General features: G+C 43.2%; 1 protein-coding gene across 4 annotated transcripts in view; it reads right to left on the reverse strand.

The window, feature by feature from the left end:
* Positions 1 to 7116, reverse strand: part of PUM2 (pumilio RNA binding family member 2) — a 78850-nt gene extending 71734 nt beyond the window's left edge. For 2 of the 4 annotated variants that reach the window (XM_062606353.1, XM_062606352.1), the window contains exon 1: positions 6946 to 7116. The gene's annotated coding sequence lies outside the window, so the exon portion shown is untranslated. Of the gene's footprint in view, positions 1 to 1558; positions 1864 to 6945 lie in introns of those variants that run through there. The other 2 variants (XM_062606351.1, XM_062606358.1) reach the window with 2 other exon arrangements.
* Positions 7117 to 14180: the final 7064 nt, after the last annotated feature.

Below are 14180 nucleotides of genomic sequence, written 5' to 3' on the forward strand. Positions count from 1 at the left end.
GCCATTTTTATAGATATAACACAAACTACACCACCACAAAATTATCATTTCCCTTTTTATTCGAGTTTCCTTCTCCCCCCTAACACATTTATATTTGCACTGACATAAACTGAGCTGCATTCCAGAAGAACGTAGACAATAACTCCCCGAGGCTCTCAACAAAACTGCAAGTGTTGTTAGCATTTGTTTTTAAACCTATACATGACTAAATATAATAGAACACTATGTTTCATATGTAAAAATGGTAACATGGGGTAGTAATTAGGTTTCAAATGCATTCATATCCCACATACCTTAAGAGCTATAGCATCAACTGATGTTAACCAAAGAGGCCTGATCCCTCACTTGAGATGTAACAAAGACTTCAGTAAAAGAGAAACTAATATAAATCCAAAAGTATTTTGTGAACATGCGGCACGTGACAAACAAGAAGGCAAAATAATAAGTTTCACCGATTCTCATTTGCAATGACCTATATAATATAGCTCATAAATGCCTACACTGTTCAGAAAAAAAGCATCCCAAAAATCAGCTGATTTTTGGGATCATCACATCACATATAAAAACATGCTATGCATTTTGGTGTTAAGCCATCTTGCTTCAACCAGTAAGCCAAAAAAATATAAAACATCCCGAGTATATTATTTTTTTCTCAAGGAATTACAGACTGAGGTTATGAAACAGATGAGGAATGAATGCCAAAAAAGAAAAAAATCTTTGCACAATTACTGCCAAGGAGATTAAGCTTCAAACTGTTAGTTGTAAGCACGATCCACTCAGGCAGCTGGCATTTTTCTCAACTTTTTGTTATTGTAGTCTGTGCAGGCACACTTGAAGAAGAATTAAAACCTAACACTTCATTGTATGGTATCAACTACCAAAAGCGTTTGGCCTTCTCGCTCCACCCTCAGAAAGCAGTCATTATCCTTAAGAGCACTAAAAAAAAAAAAAAAAAAAAATAACGCAAGTTTGCACGCTCTCGGCGCATCCGAACAAAGCCCGTTTTCCCCGAATTCCGCACACACGCAACTTGTGCAGTCCGTGGGGCTGCACAAAAGATCCCCACTTCGCAGTCGGTGCCGAACCTACGGTAACCCCCGACGTGTGGGTGCCCCCAGGCCTGCCCACACCCCCGGCATCCCGCACCCCGGTACCTCTCGCCACCTGAACCCCGACGCCCCCGGCCCGGGCCGCGGTAACAACTTCGCCCCCGAAATCCGCTGAGGTGGAAGCTGCTTCCGCAGTCCGCGCTTCCCTCGGCTGGCGGAGAGCACAGGGCCGCCCGCCCCCCGCAGCGCCGCCGCCGCCTCCCCTCCCGGCGCTCCCTCTCCACCTCAGCGCCGCTCCCCGGCGAGCCGGGAGGACACAAAGGCGGCGAGGCGCGGGCAGCCGCCGAGCAGGCCCCACGCAGCCCGGTGACCTACCACAACATGGCCCCCTCCCGCCCTACTTCTCCCCTCCCTCGGCGCGCAGCCGAGGCCAGGGACAAAAGGGGGCTGGAAAAAAGGGACCCGCCCTCGGCCTACCCCGCGCAGTCCCAGCCCCCGAGGGTACTCACGGACTGGCCGGCGGCGCTGCTTGCTGCGATGGAGCCGGAGCGGGCGCTGAGACAGCCGTGCTTGCTTGCTTGCCGGCCCGCCCGCCCGCCGCCCCCCCCCACCTCCTACCCCTTCGCCTCCTCCTCCTCTCGCCGCCGCTCCTTCCTGCCTCCCCGCCCCCCCTTCGGCCGCGAGGGGCTCACAACAACATGGCGGGAGGGCGAGGCCGGCGCGCGCGGAGGCACAGGGACAGCGAGAGCGCGGCAAACCTCCACCGGCCGCCGCTCGCCCCTGGCGCCGGTGCCGCGCATGCGCGCCACAGCCAGGCGGCGGCCCCCGGCCCCTTCCGCTGCGCAACGCCCATGAGTTGGGGGCAGGCTCGGTGTGCGCTCTCGCTCTTTTACCCAGCCCCCTCGGCCGTTAGCGGGGCTGCACTGGGCTGTCCGAGAAGGGCGTATTGTGCCCGTTTATCCTCCGCGTTTTCGTCGCTCGCTTTGTGGGGAGGGGCGGCGGCGGTGGCGGTGGCGGTGGCGGTGGCGAGAGGTGTCGCCTGCCTGAAGGCCTGGAGTTTAGGAGACAAAGGGGAAATCGAGGCCCTCGCTCAGGGGTACTCGGGGGTTCGCAGCGCTGCGCGCGGGGCGGGTTACCTTGTGTTGACAGTAAACGTGTCGGCGCGGTTATTCGTTAGCCGCTGTGCCGAGGGTTGCTGCTCCATGGATTTGGGGAAAGAGTTCATTTTCTTCGAGAGAGTTGAATGTGGGATCTCTGATACAGTTTGGTGGTCGCTCTTGGTAAATACGGTACTGGACAGTAGCAAGCGCTGCTGGAGGTGGTTCTTAACAGCCCCACTTAATACTAGCGTAAATTCTAATTACCTAGCAGCCCCTGAAAGAGGGAGCTTTGCTTGTCAGTGACATTTTAAAATATGGATTTTCCAAGAAAACCCATGGTTTTGCCTTTTTACCAGTTCTTAAAAGAGTCTAGCTGGCGAGCACTCTGTTTCAACAAACCACACAGATGCCGTCCACAGGTGAGACCTTCAAACGAAACCGGGTCATCAGTCTTGCGGCTGTGCACAACGCTGCTGCCGGCCGTCTTCTGCAAGCAGAAGGGAGGCAGGCTCTGCCAGTCCCAGAGGCTCATTCCGGGTATGGGAGGGAGAGAGCAGGCGGGGTAGGGTGCGGGAATAATAAATACCACCAGTACTGGTGCTGCCGCTGGCAGCAGCAGTTGCAGGGATGAGATGTGTGTGACTGCCAAGTGTGTTCTTAAAAATAGAGATGCCTCGAAGGAAAAAAAACCCTCACTGTTTTCAGTATTTATAGACATGGTTAAAAACATGAAAGTTCCCAGCTCCTGATAAAGATAGAAACATTTTCTCAATAAATGAAAATTATTTCTCCATCTTCAGACTAGCCAGCTATGCAGATGTCTGCAGTCTGCTGCTGCTCGAGTGGTTAATCCCTGTGATCCCAGTGTCCTGTCCCACTGCCACCTCTGGGCTGTCTCCAGGGAGGCTGCAGGCCTGAAAAGCTAGTTCTTTTGCTTGCTTGAGGAGAGCAGGCCTCAAAGTCACAGCCTCCAAGTCAGCCCTTCCCTTCATGCAGGCTGGCTGGGACTGAAGAAAACCCTGTTTGGCCTTCCAAACACTTAGAGCAGCTGGTCTGCATTACACCAGCTTTCTGCCTCAGAGCCTTTTGGGAGCCCTGTTTGTCCTGGATAATTCTGATAAGTTTTGTCTGATGTTCAGGAACAACTCAACATGCATTTGATAAGCATAAGCTTGAATGAATTCTACATCAGTCTGCTTGTCAGTACTGAAAAACCCAGCCTGACCACAAACCAGAAAAATGTCTTAAGTGCAATTTGGATTTGATCTGAGAAATATAATTACTTGGATATTTTCTAAAGTATTTGTCTAAAAAAAAAAAAAACAAAAACAAAGCCCCACCACCACACACCTCAAAAATTTAACAATGGCACTGAAGGTTCTGGCTCACACTAAAATAGTTAAGGAAAATCTTTCTCTCTTGCCTTTGTTCTGAGTGGAAACTTTAAAAGTCCTTAACGCTTTAGAAAGTTTAACTTGGTATCACTCCATTACAACATACTTTCCCTAGCTATTCCTATTCTTAAGGAGGTTAACAGCTGACTGGGGTCTGCTTACACTCCAGCCATTTCAGATAAACTCCATTAACACAGTTATGCTTTGTTTTTTCTGTGAACAAGCATCCTCAATGAAAAATACTAAATACACAGTCTCAGTTTAGATAAAGTGGGTGAGGACAGGGAAAGCCTGGATGCTGTTAGTCTTCCCCCACAGTCTCATAACTTTGGGTGAGGCACTTAACTGAAGCGCACTCACAGAAGTAGAAAGCTGCGGCCCTAACCATCCCTACTCAGCTAGTGTCTGATCCTGAAGATGTCTACATTTTCTAAAGCCATGAACTTCAGTTCCTAAAACTCTGTACAGGAACAAAATTTGTCCTCTTGTGCCACAATATCCATGTCCCCCACAGACAGTGCTGTTAGATCTAGCAGGGTAGCAAATAATTAACCTGTATTAATTAAAACCAAGGTATTCATCTGTGAAAATGAATCAACTAGATGTGGTAGACCTTCTCAAAGCATCTCCAGAAAAGATGTAGGCCTCTGTATGTTGTGCAGCCCCCATTGCTGCCAGGACTGGGGAACACCCAGATTAGATTCCTTTTCTCAAGATTCACAGGTCTGACTTTCTTAGGGAGAGTCCCCAGAATCGGCAGGCTACTTTGGCTGCCCCCTGCTGCAGCTGGGCAGTCTGCAGGGAAGAGCTCAAGGTCTTTGTCTCAGATAGTTTACTTAATGGCCTTACTGGCCTTGCAGTCATAGAATCAGAGAATGGTTTGGGTTGGAAAGGACATTTAATGATCCTCTAGTCCAAACCCCAAGTCTAGTTACCCCCAGTGTAATCCCCAGTCAAGCTACCATCTTACCACTTAAGAGGAGCAATCATAAATGGGAGACTCTTAGTTCTCTGAAGTAATAGCTGCGGTTAACTACTTACCACCTTTACAGAGATATAGCACTGCTGCTCTGAAGCAATTAGAGCTATCTGTCCGTGTTCCACAGTAGGGCCCTGGAATGGTAGTTTATATCTTTAGTGTGGTCCTTGTTAGCTACATCTCTAAGATACACTGGTCTGAATGTATGTTTCAGGCATTTACAGGAGCAGACCCTGTTGTGAAGTTACTAGTTTTCCTACATACTGCATAGCAAATCTAGACATCCAGTGCTTAATTCTGGATTCCGCATTATCAACAGACGTACAATTAATTAACTAAAGAATCAATGAGTCTGAAATATTACATTCACAAGACTTGCCGCTAAATGCATTGCTATGGGAATCTTTCATGTTTTAGGCCAGTAGTGACCCTAATACGTAGGAGGGTTTACTGAGGTAGGAACTCTGGCCCAGTGGGCCAAGTGTCGCCTTTGGCTTGCCTCTCCCCAGAGCCTCAAAGAAACGTGCTTACAAAGCCAGAGACTCTTCCTACAGAGTGACTGTGAGCATGGTGAGACACTGGAACAGGTTGCCCAGAGAAGCTGGGGCTGCCCCATCTCTGGAATTATTCAAGGCCAGGTTGGATGGGTCTTCGAGCAACCTGGTCTTTTCCAGTTTAAAGCCATTATGCTTTGTCTTACCACTACATGCTGTTATAGAAAGAATGGATTTGGACTTACTTATTACTATACTAATGTTCTGAAACGTGGGGATTCTAACTTGTCATTCAGTTACGCAGTCATTGCTCCTGTAGACATGATCAGCTTTTCCAAAGAAAGTGTTCTGTTAAGGGATTCAAATGAAATTCATGAACTTGTCCCAGGAAAGAAGTATTTCTCCTGAAGTGCTTTGCCAAGTCTAAGCTAGAATGGCTGAGAAGGTGTCAGCTCAAGACTTGTTTCACCGGCGAGGCGGCTTTTGTCCCCGAGTCATTCACCCCCTCATAATTGGCAGAGATATAAACAAGCTTCATAAACATACCTCAGAGTCACAACCACCACAGACAGTCATTGTGATACAAGAAGAGTAACTAATATCGTCACTTCATGTGCATGAATGTGAATAGCTTGAGAGGGGCAAAGCCAGAGATAATGCCAGCTGGTTTTTAGCTTCATATTCACTTCATTCACAACAGTGTGGCTATCAATGCTAATCTTAAGAAAAAAGCCTGCTTGTCTCAATGTATTTTTCTTTCCAGTGGAGAATTAAGTTCCAGAAACTTTTCAGGCTGAACACAGACCGTGGCTCTTAGAACTAAATATCCTGTATTATACTCTGTACAAAGAATGAAACCTCAAAGATGAGCATCAAATTGATTGTCACTAATTTCATATATTAAGCAGTAATGAGTAAATACTCTAATTTCTAAAATGGGAAAAAAGTTAAAAAAAAAAAAATCCCAGGCAATGGTGGAAGTAATCACAAGAGTTCTGAATAAGAGGCAGTATTTTGTTGCACACTTAGAATAAGATAATTCAGCCTTATTGGAAGAAGGAAGGGTGGGAAGAATGTGGGTTGTTGGGTTTTGTTTGTTTTTTTTTTTCCTCTCCTAAGGAGAAACATTCCAAGAATCCTAAAAGCATATCCCTAAGTTTTAATTTTGTTGCATGAAGTTTCACCAACTCAACTTGCATGAACTTGAAATACTCTGTATCTGCAAAAATGTGAACCAGTAGTACAGAGGGTAAACTAGAAGAAAGATCTGCAACAGCACTTTGGCTTGTATGATTTATCTTATATTCACCAACACTCTTCTACTTACGCTGATTGTCTTCCTGATGCTGATCCTGCCAACTGCAATGGGTTCTTCTGACAGAGCTCTGAACAAACAGCCCAACACCAAGTGGACTTTTCGTAGGGTAACATGGCAGTATCTGTGGTCATCTCTGGTTTTGCAGTGTAATAAGACTAGGTATTTTTCTTCTATCTTAACCATCCTGAAGCTCCCCAGAATTTCCTGTTCTCACAGTGTCAGGGGGGCTGACCACAAGCAACAAAGTATGTCTACATGACTGGACACATCATCTGAATACCAAAACACAGCACAGCCATATTAGCTCAGAGCTAGTTAGGAGCCCCATTCTGACTCACCCTTACAGCATGCAGACATACCCACTGACCCCCTTTCCATGTAGAGAACCCAGCCATTTTATGCCAAACATGCCTTCAGAGCAACAAGTGTTGCAATGCAGTGAATATACAATGCCAGAGATGTATTCAGGAAGGGAAGTCTGAGCTTGGTTTCTGAGCGTAAACAAAATGGTTGAGCACTATAGCACTAAAAAGTAAGTGTCAATGTTATGCATCTATTGCATAAAGTATTACATAAATAGCGACAGTGTATTCATATATATGTAGGCTTACCTTTAAATGTATCTGCAGGTTTTAGAGAGTTTTAAAGTACCTTTTCAGTTTCCAATCCATCCCTCTTCCTAGGCAGCTAGTCAAATGCAACAAAACAATCAATTCATCCAGCTGAAATAATGTGGGGTTTAATACTGCAAAATTCAGGTTCTTTGAGTCAGCTTTCCCTCTGTTGCAGTGCAGGACCCCTGCCTTCAGCTAATCTGCTATCAGGGCCCAACAGCTGTTGTGCATACCCCCCCCCGTGGGGGCCCAGGGGTGAGCCTGTGTGTGGAGCAGAAAATGGAAAAGGCAGGGTGAGAAGGAAAAGGAAGAGCAGCACTTTGTTTTTCTGCAGGAGCTTCTGGGGGAGGAACCCACCACCCACCCAGCTACACCTTTGCTGTTCCTATAACACTGGGAGCAAACAGCTTTGCAAGATAGGAATAATCAATTCCCATTCCCCTGGCACAGGAAGAATAGGCACCAGACCATACCCCACAGCCTGCAACTTGCATTGCCTACTGCCTTGAGCTGGCTCCAGATGGAAATCCAGTTCAGCTAGAAAACTACTTCTTCCGTCATAATACATCCTGTTAGTGAACTGCAAAACAGGAAGTTTATATGTGTAAATAAGAGTTTCTTTCTATTCATTTTGCCTATAGGCTAAGAATTAGAAGAGAACATCTGGAGATTCATCCAATTTGCATTCAAGAGAACAATACTACTTCAGAGTGATTCTTGGACATCTTCATCATGTCATGAATTCATCACCTGACTGTGTCACTGACAAGGGCAACTAGAAAGCTTTTTCTGGGACCAAAAGAGTCCTTCAAAACTTTAAGCACATTTCTTCATACAATCTCAAATGAAAAGTTACCAAATGGACTTAAAACCTGGTCCCCATATCCCACACATACTTCCCCTGAAAGGCCAAGAAAAGATGTGTAATCCGTTTCATCCTTCTTTTTATTCATATCTGTTTATAACTTTAACCAAAGCATTACAGGTGGAAGTAATTACTATCTCAACACATCTCTGTCTTCCCTGAGATTCATTACATTTTCTATTGATAAAATTATACAAGATGAAACATTAACTGCAAAATGTGGGTTTGTTACATCATAAAGCACCAGCCAGAAATATAAAAAAGCATCATAACCTATGTGACTTTTCCAGGCAAACAGTTGTTGTTTTTTTAGTTGATATTTGGCAGAGTCAAAGTGAGGTTATAATAAAACAGAATGCTAAAATTAATCCCTTGTCCCAGCTTTTTCAGAAGCTAGGCAGTAACTGGCACAGAGACAGGCCAAGCCCCCTTGTCCCTGACTAAGCTTATCCCAGGAGACAACTTCACAGTGCTGTAAGTATGGCACGGAGCCCATCATACAGCGTATACCTCCTCCACAGACAAAGTGTTTTGGGCACGTAGTGGCAAAGCCTGACCTGACGCTGGCTCTGACTGTGCTCTGCAGCACATCCCACCCCAGTGTGGGGGAAGAGCAGTCGCAGAGTGGTCTCCCCACATGTGCTGACAGCAGTCGGTGCCACAGGGATAAGCTTAACCCAACCCCACCCTGTGCTTGGTACTGGAACCCAGGGAAAGCAAACAGGCAGTGGCAGCCCATGAAACTGTCATGAGCTGCTGCGAGCACTGTCACCCCATTTTTCTTCCTGGCTGTTGTTGTCTTGAGTGCTTTTCCTAGTCCCTTAATAGTAGAGCAGGTACTCTGCTCCACTATGCTACCAAAGATGGATGCTCCCTCCTTTTTTGTGATTAAGAAGAAAAGTGGAAAACAGGCAAACAGCCCTTTGGGCTTTAGGGAGGAAAATCTGGTTGTGGCAATGGGGCAGGCTGAGGAGGGGAGGTACCTTCTGTAGGCCTAAATGTCCTTAAATGTCACTTCTGGTCCAGGGTTTCATTAAAAATAGGTATGAGTTTTGATGAAATCTTTAAGGCACTGGGTTTAGTACCTTCACTTACTATGTCCCCTTTTCACCTAAGAAAAACTGAAATGATTTGGGCAAGTATTATGAGTTTTTTGACAATCATGCAGAGGATACCATTTTATTATAGAACGATACCTATCACATTAAATATAAAGTTACAGATTAAGCTTAAGCATGTGTTACAAAAGTTTGTTTTAAAAATAATAGAAACATTTAGTGTTAGCAGAAGTATTATTATACATCTACTCAGAAATGTAGGAATGCATTTCACTGATTAAACAGAATTTTGGAGTTGAAAATATTGCCATATTTTAATTCTATTTTTAATCTTGCTTGGTAGAAAGTTTTAATGAAAATTTTTTTTGTATTCTGGTATTTAAAATGATAGCATTTATTTGATAATGAGTCTGCAAACCAAACTTCATCTAGGACAAGGTAATCTAATCTTGAATTAAATTTAGTAAATAAATGAAAATTTAATTCCAAAATTTAAAAGTAGTTCTTAAGAGTGCAAACAAATGCAAAAAAAAAAATTGCTGAGGCTAATATAAAATACTGCTAGGAAAAGAAAAAGAAAACAGGACAGGTTTGGTATGCTGTTTATATATACATATATATACAATGGGTATATATATATAGCTGTAAAATAAGAAAATATGGATGTGAAGAGGAACAAAGGAAGAAATTTGTATAATATTCCTTCAGTAAGTGAAAGAAAATGTAGCAATGGCACTTGATACAGAAACTGCCTGCAATGCCAAAAAGTGGAATCCTGAGGACAGCATAGTCTAAGCCTGTTGTTTTGCTCTTTTCTTTTTCTTTGAAGTTACTGCTCGAGCAGCCTGGAGAATGAACCCTTACACAGATACTCTCCTGGGTTGCTGTCAATGGGTCGCTTAGGATCTTCTCTGGTTGCACGGGTTTCCAGTGTTTGCAGAGCCTAGTGGGGAAAATGCAATCCTTCTTGGCTTTAGCAAAACTTGTTTAGCTTCAGAATGCTATTATAATCATATCAGAAGCAGTATTTTATAATTTTATTATAAAAATTTCTAATAATTATTTTGTATTTCTAATCAAAATAAAATGTTTGTAAACTGAACTTTAGGTCACAACTCTTGACCTTGCAAGCAGCGGTGGGGTCAGTACTCATGAAGGTTGTAATTCTTTTATTTTCAGCTGTGGTTCTTGTGTTATTCCATCGCTATCTTCTATAGCATTTATTTAAGAGTACAGCCATTCAGCATGTAAGAGTGGGGCTGTTACTGCCCTGTGCCCAGCTCAACAGAGCAGCCCAGAGAACATGCAGTAGCTTCCTCCTGAATACAGTAAGATAACTACACAAAATATTTAGTATCTGATTTACAACACATGGGATACCAAGTAAATTTTTATGCAGTATATCTGTAAAACAAAGGCAAACATTTAAATTTAAAGTTTAATAGTTGCAGAACCAGGCTGTGCTGAGCCCTTACTGAGCAAGACCAGGGAGCATTGAGCTCACCTTTCTGTGGCCCCCCTGCAGGGAAGGAAGGAAGCTCTAATTGAGTTTATGGTAAATTCTTGGTTTTTAGATTCCCTCTTAATCCCTTGGGCTCAGATCTGCTATTGTAACAGGACAGGGAAAGCCAGTTGCTGTCCAAACTTAAAAAAGCTCTGTTTTAGTGGTTATTCTTACTGTGAAGCCTAGGACTGTTGTGCATCCTCAGAAATGCCTTTTTTTACCCCAGTCCTATTCCCAGTAGCCCAGGTTGAGTTTTTTGCTACCTACATCTCACACTGGCAGTTTTACAGTCCCAGTCAGAGCTTCTCTGCTGTGAAGCATGCCAGAGACTCTGGTCCCTTGGGGCAAACAAGTGCTGCTGGCCCCTTGGAACACAAGGGCTGATGGCATCACAAATGGAGTTGCTGGCTCCAGGTTACCTCCAGCAGGGTGAAGGCCCAAAGCTGTTCTGTTACAGGGCTCAGGTGTGAGAAGAGCCAGGATGCACTGGAGAGGTAGAGGCTTAAACACTATAGAGCCTCCACAGGCACATATTTCTAAATGAGTCTTCTTCCCTTCTGTTTTCACACAGGACACCTGGGGAATGTTTTCCCTCTGCCCCAATTTTTCTTCTGGGCTCGAGACCTATTTCAGGGCTCACTAGGTTTTATTTCCCCCTTTTTCAAGCAGGCATCTCTACTTGCATCACAAGTGTGGGCACCGAGATCTGCCTGCAATTAGAGTTCAAAGCTTGCATTTTGAAGGGAAGGTTATTCAGCCTGGATTTGTGGGTTTCCATGTTCTCAAATAGAGAAGGCCATCAAACTCACATCTTACATCCTGAATGAGTTCTCTAACCTTTAGTACCTCTCATACAACTTGGTGTCTGGTTTTGGGGGTTTGGTGGTGTTTTTTTTTTTTTTATGTAAAAAAATAAAATCTCGATCCCTGCACACATTTGTAAGTGTAATATTGGTGTCTGTCTCCAAAGAAAGTTATGGGCAATGGTGTTGGCCACTCCATCCTCAGACTGTGGGTTATTTTTAGTCCCCATTCTGAGAGATTTGTAACTCTTTCCCAACTGTGGGACAGGGAAGCCAAGCCCATAACCGTGTTCCAAATATGACTCCTGGGACCTAAAATTAAATATTGCAAATACTTGACCACATGTTTTGTCTGGTGCTTACCACTGACATTGGCCTTTACCTTAAATTAGCTTTCTCTAGTTCTTGTAGCTATTGGTGAGGTAAAAATAGCACCAAGGACATTGAGAAGAATTTCCATTCACAACTCAAGTATACGCTGTGTTACCCTAATATTGAAGAATTAATACTTATTGCAGGGTTTCATTCTAATCAGCAATGCAAAATACCAAAAGCAAATGTAGACTGAGCCATGTTTCACTGGACAAAGCTGTCTTACTGTTTAGAGACCAGTAGATGGCAACCACCCATTGCAATGTCAAAGGGAAATGAAAAGTGAGAGTCGTTTAGGTAGTGAATTTGTCATGTGACAGCTTGAGCAACAGAGCTCGGCTACTCCACATACAGAGAAAGCGGTGCTTTTATTTTTACTCCTCCTTATACGCTCCTGAAGGGGGGCAGTGAGGTGCCCTTCTACGTAGCCAATTTTGACAAATTGCAGTTGTGACAATGGTTTGACTAAAATATCTTATTGCTCCTCCTTACTGCTAGTATCAGTCAAAAAAAGAACAAGTCAATGGGAATAAAAAAGATCCAAAGCAATCAGGCTGTCTTAGTTTTCACAGGAATAGCCTCCAGTTCTTACAATGATTAATTAGATTCATTATTACTTTAGATAGAAGCAGTTAGAACTGAGTAACAATGATCCTGGGATTTGAAATAGACTTCTCTTTAGGAAATTACTGAGGCTATTGATGTACCAGCTAATCAGTCCTGGTTATGTGAGTGGTCTTACAGAAATTCTTTTGACATGACCAAGTTTGAAGACATTCTGATTCTTTCTACAACATTAGATTAAAAGTTCTTCATTTCTAGAACCAAGAACTTTGAAAAGATCCTCTCAGGCCCTTCAAGAACCTTGCATATTCATTTCAGAAAAGAAACTTCTTCATTAAAGCAGGAAACCAGTAATGGAAATATATCTGCAAGCTTATGAGAATGATACTTAACTACTTGTAGTCATATCGAGTTTTCCTTTAGCGTTGGTTTAACCATATTTTGTGAATATGTTTTCAGTTAGAATTGGCAAACATAATACACGTGTGGATGCACATAGTAGAGTATCTCTAGTGCAAAAAAAGCCAGACCTTTAGACCTCTGAAGGATGACAGGAATGACATGGCCTGACATTGTGATTAGCATTTTTTAACAAGTACACTACAAATAGCTAAACCAACTAACAACAAGAGCACTGTCACTTAGTAGAAGTAAAACAAAATACTCGGCATTACTGAGATGCCTCCCTTCAGGTCCTCAAGCACTTTGCAAACCATTAACTTGAAATGCATTAACTCATACCCCTGCAGTACAAGGAGCCTGTGTTTATTATCAGGACTCACATCTTGGCTAAGAAGACTTGAAAACATACTCAATACAGACGAAGTAATGTTTCACTTCTGTTAAAGCTACAGCTTGGTCAGCTGTGAATTTTTATTAGTGACTTTGAAATTAGGAGAAATCCAGCTGCAATCCGTTTCTAGTGAATACAAATGAGTTGGCATTAGGAATAGCTTCTAATATCACTCACAACTTCCCCCCCCCCCCCCTCAATTTTTCTCATTTCCTTCATCTATTAATAGGATTTATACTGTAAAAAAACCCTGCTCTTCAGTAAGATTTGAGTTCTTTTTTGCTTCTTTGAAGAAATTAAAAGCCTCTAACCTGATGCTAAAATTTGTGCAACTTTATTTGCTATAGCATGAGAAATTATGACTTGTGTATGTTGTTTTTCCTATGGGCATGGGAGTTTTGCTAAGAGTCCAAGTGTTATTTTGGATAATTCTTGCAGAAAACTGTAAAGTTAGTGAGATGATTTTTTTAATTATTATTTTAAAGCAAAGAAAGAGAAAACTAAACGATTTAGAAGACAAGGAATTTTTAGACAAACGATAAAAATACTTCTCTGTTTATATTCATGCTCTTTTTAGCTCAGATGGTTGAGGAGGATGAACAGTTTTAAAGAGTCAAGGTCTGCTGCTTCCATGAAGGGCTGAGGAAGGTCTTACTCTCATTTTCTGGTACTTATCACAACAGGAGTCTGCAAGAGATCACCAAGCCAGTAATTCTCCTTCTTTACAGTTGTGGTCAGGGAAGTCTAGTTTTAGTTGAGGGGAAGGCATATGGAAATTCCTGTCTGCTCAAGAATTTATACATATCACATTTCACAAAATACACCCTCATGCACTGTAGCAATATTCAGATTTATAGCAGAACCTACCCCAGAGTCTGAAATTTTACCTGTTAGATATCAAAGTAGGAGTCAGTGGCATTTTCAAAAGCTTGTGCTTCATTTCTCTTGGGTATGTACTGAAATGTATGTATGATGAGCAGTGACAAAGTCCTCTGAAGATCGTAATCTGGTAAGAATGCGCATACCTCATGCGCATTGGCAAAAAGGGCCCATAAAATGTAATTATGGCCTCTTCACTCTACTGCACTTTCTAAAATTTGCAAAAGCCAGAATTGTGCCCTAGTATTGTGAAGAAGAACAGTCTCTGGACTGTTTTTAGCAGAATATTCCTTAGTCTTTGACTAAGACACTGTAAATGTTCCTTACTGAGCAAAGCCATGGCATGTTTGGTGACAGGCTTGTTTGTTTTATCACTTCATAGTGGGGAATGAAT

The sequence above is a fragment of the Pezoporus occidentalis genome, unplaced genomic scaffold (assembly GCF_034315485.1).
Source record: "Pezoporus occidentalis ecotype Australia unplaced genomic scaffold, CSIRO_AGI_Poc_V1 ctg96, whole genome shotgun sequence".
NCBI lineage: Eukaryota > Metazoa > Chordata > Aves > Psittaciformes > Psittacidae > Pezoporus > Pezoporus occidentalis.